Source organism: Varroa destructor, unplaced genomic scaffold (genome assembly GCF_002443255.2).
Source record: "Varroa destructor unplaced genomic scaffold, Vdes_3.0 BEIS01000001.1, whole genome shotgun sequence".
Taxonomy (NCBI): domain Eukaryota; kingdom Metazoa; phylum Arthropoda; class Arachnida; order Mesostigmata; family Varroidae; genus Varroa; species Varroa destructor.
In genome coordinates this window covers 49,781,741-49,790,759 of record NW_019211454.1, presented here as the reverse complement: position 1 = coordinate 49,790,759, position 9,019 = coordinate 49,781,741, and the positions used below count along the sequence as shown (strand labels likewise).

At 44.8% G+C, this 9,019-nt stretch overlaps 1 protein-coding gene and 1 long non-coding RNA gene across 10 annotated transcripts in view; one reads left to right on the top strand and one right to left on the bottom strand.

Moving 5' to 3' along the window:
* The window catches only part of MESK2 (misexpression suppressor of KSR 2), a 34,287-nt gene that overhangs the window by 10,541 nt on the left and 14,727 nt on the right, over window positions 1-9,019 (top strand). Inside the window, exon 1 of one of the 6 annotated variants that reach the window (XM_022800788.2) lies at window positions 5,343-5,690. The exons of 4 other annotated variants lie outside the window; for them this stretch is intronic. The gene's annotated coding sequence lies outside the window, so the exon portion shown is untranslated. Of the gene's footprint in view, window positions 1-5,342; window positions 5,691-6,368; window positions 8,662-9,019 lie in introns of those variants that run through there. One more of the 6 variants, XM_022800846.2, reaches the window with a different exon arrangement.
* Window positions 1-9,019, bottom strand: part of LOC111248474 (uncharacterized) — a 66,083-nt gene that overhangs the window by 45,495 nt on the left and 11,569 nt on the right. The window lies entirely within an intron of this gene.

The window sequence follows — 9,019 nt, the reverse complement described above, 5'->3', positions numbered from 1 at the left end:
ATATATGAATCGATTAGTGATTCTATCTACACGTGGAGATGATGGCAGAGTACTGTGAGCTCATGATGGGTATTGCATCTATCAGAGCGCGGATTTTCAGCAAATATAATTAACGTACATGTAGGACCAGTCAGTTGTTCTATACTATCGTACTCCGACGCTTATGCTACGTGCAGCGGTCTTTTTACCAGTACTCGTGTTGTTAAAAACGTTCGGGAAAAAAAAGGGACCTCAGCCGTTCTTTCCGCTCGTACCCAACTAGAGAGACGTAGTGATGTGTCGCTATGACTAACTCACCGCTCACAATGACGTAGCGTGCTTCCACAGTGAGGCCTTCCCACTGGCAGCTGCAGTTTTAAATGTGCTACTGCTATTCTTCACTATAGAGAATTCGCTGTTGGGGCGAAAATGGCGTGCTTTTTGCCTCAGAAGTTGCACCATCAGCCACAAGTGCACGTGGTAGTCTAGCAACAAGGGGTAGTTGGAGAGGAGAAAACGGGGTAAAAATGACGGCTGAAGCAAGCGTCGAGTGGACAGAGTGTGGAAACTGAGACCAAGAATAAAAGGAGTCACCAGAAAGGCACTTTTCGTTGCCTTCTCGAAGGGGGCTGTGTGCTGCTCCTCCTCTAGGGAAATACCCAACCTGGCCACTTCATCTTGCCGGCATCGTTGGCGCCGGCTCTTTCTCAAATTTTTATATTATGTCCCGCCTGCGACAGCACGCTTTTCTACGAAAAGTCTAGGTCGTGCCGGTCAGGGGCTACCTACTTGCCCTAGAGAAAACCGGTGTCCTCTCAATAAGTGCTGCTGCCGATATAGCATTAACCTGCTGTTAGCAGGCTGTTTCGGCTACTCTTCTATTGATAATCTTTTGTGTAAAATCCACTCACGTATAGAAAGACGTGAAAATGCGCACACGCGAACACGTACTTTAGTTATCTACAAAATCAAAGAAGAGTTGCTACTTATTTTTATTAATATTCTTGGTATTTTGAAAGTACGAACGTTATTAATCTATAAAGGCATCACCGTATCATTCGCATATATGGTCTCTCTCGCATATATATACATATATATATCCGAGGCGTAAGAGTCTATGTACGCCCATATTATGAGGAGTTTGACTCATTTTCGACACGCTGTAGCTAATAAAAAATGTGTATCATATAAACTTCGCAAAAGTTAGTTCTATAAACAGTAAGCAATTGGGACATTTCAAAAATTTATTTTTAGTTTATGGCTAAGCACCCGATTGTGTTTATATTTCACGCTACCCACTATCTAGTGATACCAAATTTACCTCTTTTTTGGGACCAGTAGCTGTGTAGCACCGAAAGTTCTTGATTATCATCGAAACTCTTTTGTCGAAAAGATCCCTTCGCCCAGATACCACACCCTCAAAAATTCTCGCTTTGGTCCTTCACTTAAGGTTTTCACTTGATGTTATCAGCGATTCAAGAAAGCATGGCGTAGCTTAGCTTCCTATGGCAAACGCTTTTTGCGCCTCTCGTTCTTCGCTGTTGGCGGTCGCGAACGCAGTACCACAAACTTCTGCTGGTCTGCAACGGGCTGCCATGGTCGCCCGTCCCAGAGTTAACATGTCAAAAGGAGCCATGATGGGGGGCTGTTTGGTAGCAAACAACAGCAATGGCAATGACAGCAGAACGATGTGGCTGTCCCAGATCTGGCCAACTCGGCAGCACAGACTCCCGTTGGTACCGATTACTTCCGCGGCCGTTGACACTGCGCAGAAGCTTTACTATTGGATTGGAGTTGTTCCAGAAGCAGCATGCTGGAGTGGCGTCGAAAACCATAAGGTACAACTAGTGTTTCTGCTCACTTTGCTGCTGTCGCTGATAGCAGAAATACTAACAGAAAAAATGGGTTGTATTAGTGGATGGGTGGCGGCGCCTTCATTTGGTCGCTGCACCGTCGCAACGGTGTTAATTTTTTATTGTCGTTGGCGGCAGCTCTGAAAACTATGCAATTACTAAGATCTCGCAAACCTTTATTACTAAGTGAGATGAATAGCTCTTATTGCTAATAGGCTGTCCGCTGCTGCTGCTTTTGATAGAAATGCTGCTTTAGCAATTGTTGCTGATACCACCACGGATGACGGTTGAGCCGGTCGGGGCTTCCTGTACAATATTAAATGGATGACCCTGTCCGTATAATTTACTCTGATACTTCACGTTCTCTATAGAATTAAAGAAGATTAGCAAACAATAGTGGAAAAGTGCATGTTGCGCTACGGTTTTCGTTACACACATGTTTGTTCTAAACAGACTTCAACGTACGCTCGTTAATATATATATATATATATATATGCCAACCGTAATGACATTAATTGTAGGAAATCATATGACCTGAGGTATAGTTTATCAAACCAATCTTGGCCATACTACAACTAGTGATGACAATCGATACATCCCGGTTACAAAGGTTCATGATACAGTAGACTCGTACAAAAGATCGAGTAGTTTCAACCACAATATGCTTTCAACGACATAATCCCCTAAGATTACTAGGTTTATAATTCTACTTTCCGTTTCTGTAGTACAGTATAGCTCTAATACGTGATTAGCAGCGTCAGACACTACGATGACATTTCGAGATGGAGCCGACGCTAAATTGACATGTTCTGTTCCCCTACCAACTCGAGCGGCGAGAGATACTACTTGCCTGCGTCCATTCCTGACTACCGTCTACCTGTACCTTGGGCCTACTGCCCAGCGTAATTCGATGTAGAAGCAAATTTAAATCTTTTGGCGCTTGGGTCAAAATTATGTCTGCTCGTAGACAAAAGAGAGAACATTAGATACGAAACGAGACAAAACTCTTTTTTTATATTTTTCAAGGGTGTAGTCCCTCCCTAGGGTCACCGGGATCGAGTTTACCCTGCGCGGATGTCACATAGTAAATCGGGCTATTTGAGCGCACGATATATGACCAACCGATTTGTTGATCATTCTGATGTCGATGTATTGATGTAGTAGCAACATCAGAAACAGGTTGAACGTGACAAAGCTACTTGCTTATAAGTAGCTTTTATATTGTTCTCTCTTCTTGGAGCCTTCGGTGGTAAACTTCCTGTCTGTGAGGTAGACTTCTTAGTAACATTGGTTCTCGCCTTATTTGATGACTTGACAGGCGAACGACAAAGCTTTGAACGGGCATGGAATTAATCGGTTTCCGTCGCTCGATTAGTGAGTGCTGGGGGTCACAGCGGCAGTCATAACTGCTTTCTACTGTTCTTAGTTTACTAGGGACTGACTGGGCTGAAAACAGACTTGGTAGTCCCAGAGACAATCACTTAGTTGAGGACACCCAGAGGAAAAGACCCGACGGATCCAAGTGGCCTATCGAACAAGATCCAACCAACGAGCACATCTAATTCTTTTCGAGTTCCGTTACTATACCGTCAATAATGCTGCCGTCTTCACCGGCTGCGATGTTTGCCATTATGTAACGTTCTACTAGCAAGCAAACTGGTCTATTGCACTTTCTTGTGGCTCGCCTTTTCCCTTGCTTCAGCTCAACGTTACCCGCGTACATGTTCGCTTCGGCTGAGGTTATTGCAGCAAATTTAGGTTTCAATTGATTCATAACAAGACGGATATTGTAGCCCTCCATGTGACCCGTGAAAATCCAGCGTGAACAGAAATAGCTACGTTCAAGCAAAGGATATCCGAAGATCGTGGAAATTTATACGTTTTACGTTTATTATTTACGATCCGTTTCTTTTTCTTAGGAAAAATTTTCCAGTATGACATTGTCTAGTTCCGTCTCGCTGAGTTTGTTCTTCGTCTCCAACGATAGGTGTCGCTGTTTCTATTGTGAATTGCTTTTTACTATTACACCACGATGATTTTACTTTGGAATCCACTCAAAACAGTCGATAAATTGATACAATATTTAAGGCAAACAGAATAAGCGCATTAGGTAAGTAGGCAAATAGGACACAGAGGTGACGACAAATGATTAGTTTGGCTCACAAATTGAAATCTCGACAAGACGTCGTCACAAGATGTTACCCGTAATTCATTTTAACGAAACAATCAGACGAAGTTATTGGTCCTCTTATCGAGCGCGACATGCTATTTTGCCTTGCCAACAATGACAATGTACTATAGTGATAGTATTTAATATTCGTTACTATTTCGTCCTGGATGTCCCGTGTGTATATTGATTGCGGCCAACTATTTCCACCACAAAGCAGCAACTGTCGATTAAGAAACATGAGTGATCTTTGTCCCAGACGCCACTTGTCTGGCCCTGCTTTCCCACTATCTCGTGCTTTGGTCCTAAAATTACGGTGCCAGCTGCTGCTGCAGCATCATCATCACTGGCTCCAGACATGATACCTTCGTTACCCCAACGTCTAGTATAACCCACATGCTTTAGGGTGACAAATAGGCTTTTCAATCAAGAAATAGGTTTTCATGAAAGTCAGCCCCGTACGTATCCGTTATGAGTAGCTCAAATCAATATAATTAATTCAATTGCATGTTTTCTTGTTGTTCGATGACTTTGTTCTTCTGCATAATCGAATTTACTTACGCAAAGGGACTATGGACCAATGGGAGTGTTACAAAAGCTTAAGAGATAAAAAGCTACTTTAGGTGTGAATGTTTATAACATTTATAGTTATAAAACTGCTATAAACGACTGACCATCACTGGCCTTTCAATAAAAAGTCATCCCCGACTCCTTGGCTACCTATTGGCTCTTCATGACGTCCAATTACTTTGAATATTGTTCAATTAAAGACTGGTCTCTTGATTGGTTAATATTTGTCGATATTTCCCATTAGATGGGTGTGCAGATCGAAATTGATTTCGGTTGTCTATTTGTTTGAAAAGTGCCGTTAGGCTGCAACGCGCTGAAGAAGTGGATGAGAAAGACGTTGCGGAGGGTACAGCAACAGCTGGTCGTTTAGGTAGCTAGGTGCGCTAACCTATCCTGTAATCGGCCCTTGATCCTGGATGAGCACAGTGGTAGTGTTTTTCGCTGCTTCTTCTTTGTCGTCGTCGCCGCCGTCGTCTAACGTAACGTTGGGCGAGTTCTATAATGATACGATCGCAGCCAGTATTTTCGTTATCGTTATTGTTCTCATAAAAGAGAGGAGTCGCTCTGGAGATTGGCGATCGCGGTGTCCGCAATGAAAAACTTGACGAGCTTGCGGCAACAGCAGCGGCGGTGTCCAGAGAGCAGGTCCTCTCCTCAGCGTTAAGTATCTGCTATTGTTGCTGCCGAAAGTGCGTTCCCAGGATCGCTGTCACATGTGGAGGCGCTCACTTGGCGTCCGGCTTTTTGCCTGCCTCATCCACAGTCGTTTATGATGTCAACTCGTCTTCCTTAACCGTCGCGTGTCTCTATTATCGCCTGAGAAAGGAGGGCAGCGCGTCCTTTTCCGGCCTCACGACGGCGAGCACAGTAGCAGCGGCCACGATCGCTGCTACGAATCTGTCGGCGGCTGCACCATCAAACATCATAATAATTATTCCGTAATCGGCGTCGCCGGACACGCTTGTGGTGGTGATACAGCTGGACACTTTGTTAAGACCATCTTCGCTATTGAGTTGTTGTTGTTGTTGGCTATAAGAAACAACGTGTGAATCTTTTTCGTTAGCTGAGACCAGTTTTTCATCGGCCACGAGCTCTACAAGTATTCCCACTTACTTTGTGCGGTGTGTATTTATGCAAGGATAAAACATTTGCTTTTGTTTGTCCATCTTTGAGCATTGGGTGACGTATTTTGAGTTTATATTAGCTTTATACTTTATATGGTGTATGGCTGAGCCGGCGCCTGTGTAGCTGTGTGAAGATATCGATGTACAGCCGTTGTATGATGGATAGTACATGTACACTTGTATACTTCTATATGACACAGGCATATACCGTGCTTCTGTAGATCGCTGGCAGACTATAATGCGCATCTTCAATTCACATGTAGGAATATCTTATACAGAAGAGACAAAGTACTAATTGTATCAGCAATAATAGCCGAAAAGACAATAATCTATCGAAGCTGATGTCTACTTCTACTCTATGTAGAGTCCGACTGCTGCTTGAATTGATGTTTCGCCAAAACTAAGCAATACGAACGCCAACAATAGCGAACTTGTCGATGGACTGAAAACCACTGACAGGCACGAATGACTTTTCTGTCTAGGATAATTTGTTCTACTGTGTCCTGTTTTACTATCACCAGCCTAACATATAATAGCCTTCCCGTAGCCTACTGAACTTTCTCAATGCGGTGTCACCGGCCCAGATCGCTGCATTATCATGATCAGGCTCGTTATCTGTGTATAGATTGCTCAGGCCGACGTGGACTAGACAGCGTGTTTATTGTTGTTGCTTTGGTGGGTATTGTTGTCGTTCCTGGCGTCACGTAAACACGCGAATGTCATCGCGCACTGCTGTCACCTTCAGCAACGACCCAGGACGTTGTTTGTCATCGCTGTATAAGGTCAAACAACAGCAGGCAGCAACAAAGCACTAGTCCGTCCATCTATTATCTATCGAAAGTTAGCCTGGGCGGAAGGTCGTTGGATAAAGCTGGCATATATATATATATATGTTTGGTGTTGACGGATGACAGCAAATGTGCCCCATCTCCGGTCCGGAAGCTAAGCGAGACACCGAACTTTGAAAAGCGCAAACATCACAGCTAACCAATGCGAACGTTTACGAATAGGGTGTGCGATAGGTATTGCTGCTAATTCTAACAGAAGCGGAGAAAGATAGCGAATATTTGGGTCATTGTGGCGTGACGGTGGCTGAGCAAGTGTCTTAGACACCATATAGGCCACACGACTGTATGACACAAGTGGGTGTTTATAAATAGCACCAGGTTTTTTCGTCTTTTCAATGGACTGTCAAATATTATTGGGTTAGCCGCGTTAATAACAGAAGCTGTATATATAAATCTCCCAATTAGCGTTCATAACGTATCATCGAACACATAAATACATAATCAGTAAGACTGAAGGGTGTACTAGTTTTTAGAGTTAGAGTTAGTCTATCAGCAAACAGATGAATAGAGTAAAAGGGCACTGGCATGACGGTTCGACCGCCTGCTATCACCAACAGTTTAAAGCAGCATGAAGAGTAGAACCCCCATTGTCATAACAAAATGCTTTGTCGTATCTCATACAAGCATATTAACATCGGAGCAACGATGTCGCTTCTCTGTGCTGCTGCAGTTGCTACTGCGGACTTTTTGCGTGCATCAGGTTTTTTAGACACGATATCGGGCGCCGCTGAGCGGTCGGACAAACTCAGCGACATACCCTTACCAGGTTGACAATTTGTGTATTGCCGTTTATACCAGCAACAGCTGTTGTAGAGGCTTCTTTGCCGCTGGTGGTGGTTGCTGGCCTACTCGTGGCCTATCGCCGATTAAAGTAACCAACGCGCGGCAGGCATTATCAAGAAACAATAAACCGACAACATAAAGAAAGGGATCGAATTCAAAGAAGGGAAAGACAAAGAAGAAAATATGCACAGGAACTTGCTAGGTACCCGCTAGCCGATTAGCTTCTATCATTCGCTGTCGGCCTTTTGTGAGCCGAAAATGACCGTCCATCGGTGCGTCCACCGTTCATTCTATCAGTCAGCGCTGTTTACTGCCGCAGTAAAATTAGCAGCGGGCCTCTTCGCCCTACAGCATTTTCATTCTGAACGTATGTCTCTCCATGTGTATCCATGTTGATCGTTCTGCTCAAGGTCCTGCCTCTTGGCGGTTCTATATACAATATGAAAGGTCATACGTGTGCCCTCTCACGTGCCCATTTGTGCCTCTGCCTACCATCGCAACTAACTACCATTACAAACGTAAGAGCAGCAGGAGCGCCATAAACTAAGAGTTTCACTGCTGCGGGGTCCCTCCTTTCCGCAATGATCGAGCCGCCGGTGACGGCCCTCGTGGCCGTGCTGCAGCAACAACACTAGCGACAAAGTCCCGTCAGAGCGGCGGCAGCGGCGCTCGTGAGCCGTCAACCAACGGCGGTGAGCTACGAGGCAGCTGGAACCGGGTATCGAGTAAGCTAGCCAGCATTAGAGCATTAATTCAGCGGTAGTGTAGAGTAGAGGAAGAGCGCATTATCGACGCAATAGAGCGCTATAGGAGGACACACGGACGGGTCCAAAACAGCAGCAGCAGCATCGATCCACTAAAACATGCGGACGCTGGCCTGTCGCCAAGAGCTCTTGCGCCGTTTGGCCTCTCGGAACGCTAACACTTACATCATTTATGTATGATAAACACACACAGCTACGCGCGCATCACACAACCAGGAATCGCGAGAACGCACGCATGATCACGACGACAACAACGGCAGCGGTCGCGACGGACGTCAGAAGAAGACGGTCGCCCTGCGGACGCTGCGTTTCATCTGCAGCTCTGGTTTCTGCTGTCGGTGGCTGTTGTTGTGATTGCTGGGACATCTAGCCATTGCTGTCGCTGGATGTTTTGCCGCGGAGCTGCTACTGGTTACGGGTAGAGCGAACGCGCTACAACCATTCGAATTTCCACTATTGGCTGTTACGACGCTAACCGCAACGTCGAAAAAGTACGCACTACCATACGCAGAGGTGTAACGTACAAGTACTACGAATGCTCGTAGAAGACATGGAGTTAATATGATAGAACAGGTTTGTCTATTTGTCTGTGCATAGACGTATGTGCGTTAAGCTTTATTTTCGTTTTGACCGATCGTTATTCTATTATATTCCGTCATAAACCGGTAACAGAATTAACAAAGCAGTACTACGGGAGCGCCATAACCACTACGCTGAAGCTGCAGTCCAAAGCAGAGCGGCTTCACTCAGTAGTTGTAAAGTGAATTAAGTAGTATCGTATAACACAGTCGTCTTTTACTTAGTGGTTGTCCGTGTATCAGACAAAACACGAGCGTCGGTGATATAAATCGGGTAAATATAACACCCCAAGCACAGATACATTATCGTAGTCTGCTCTAGGAACAATCAAAACTTTAATGCAATAGTATAT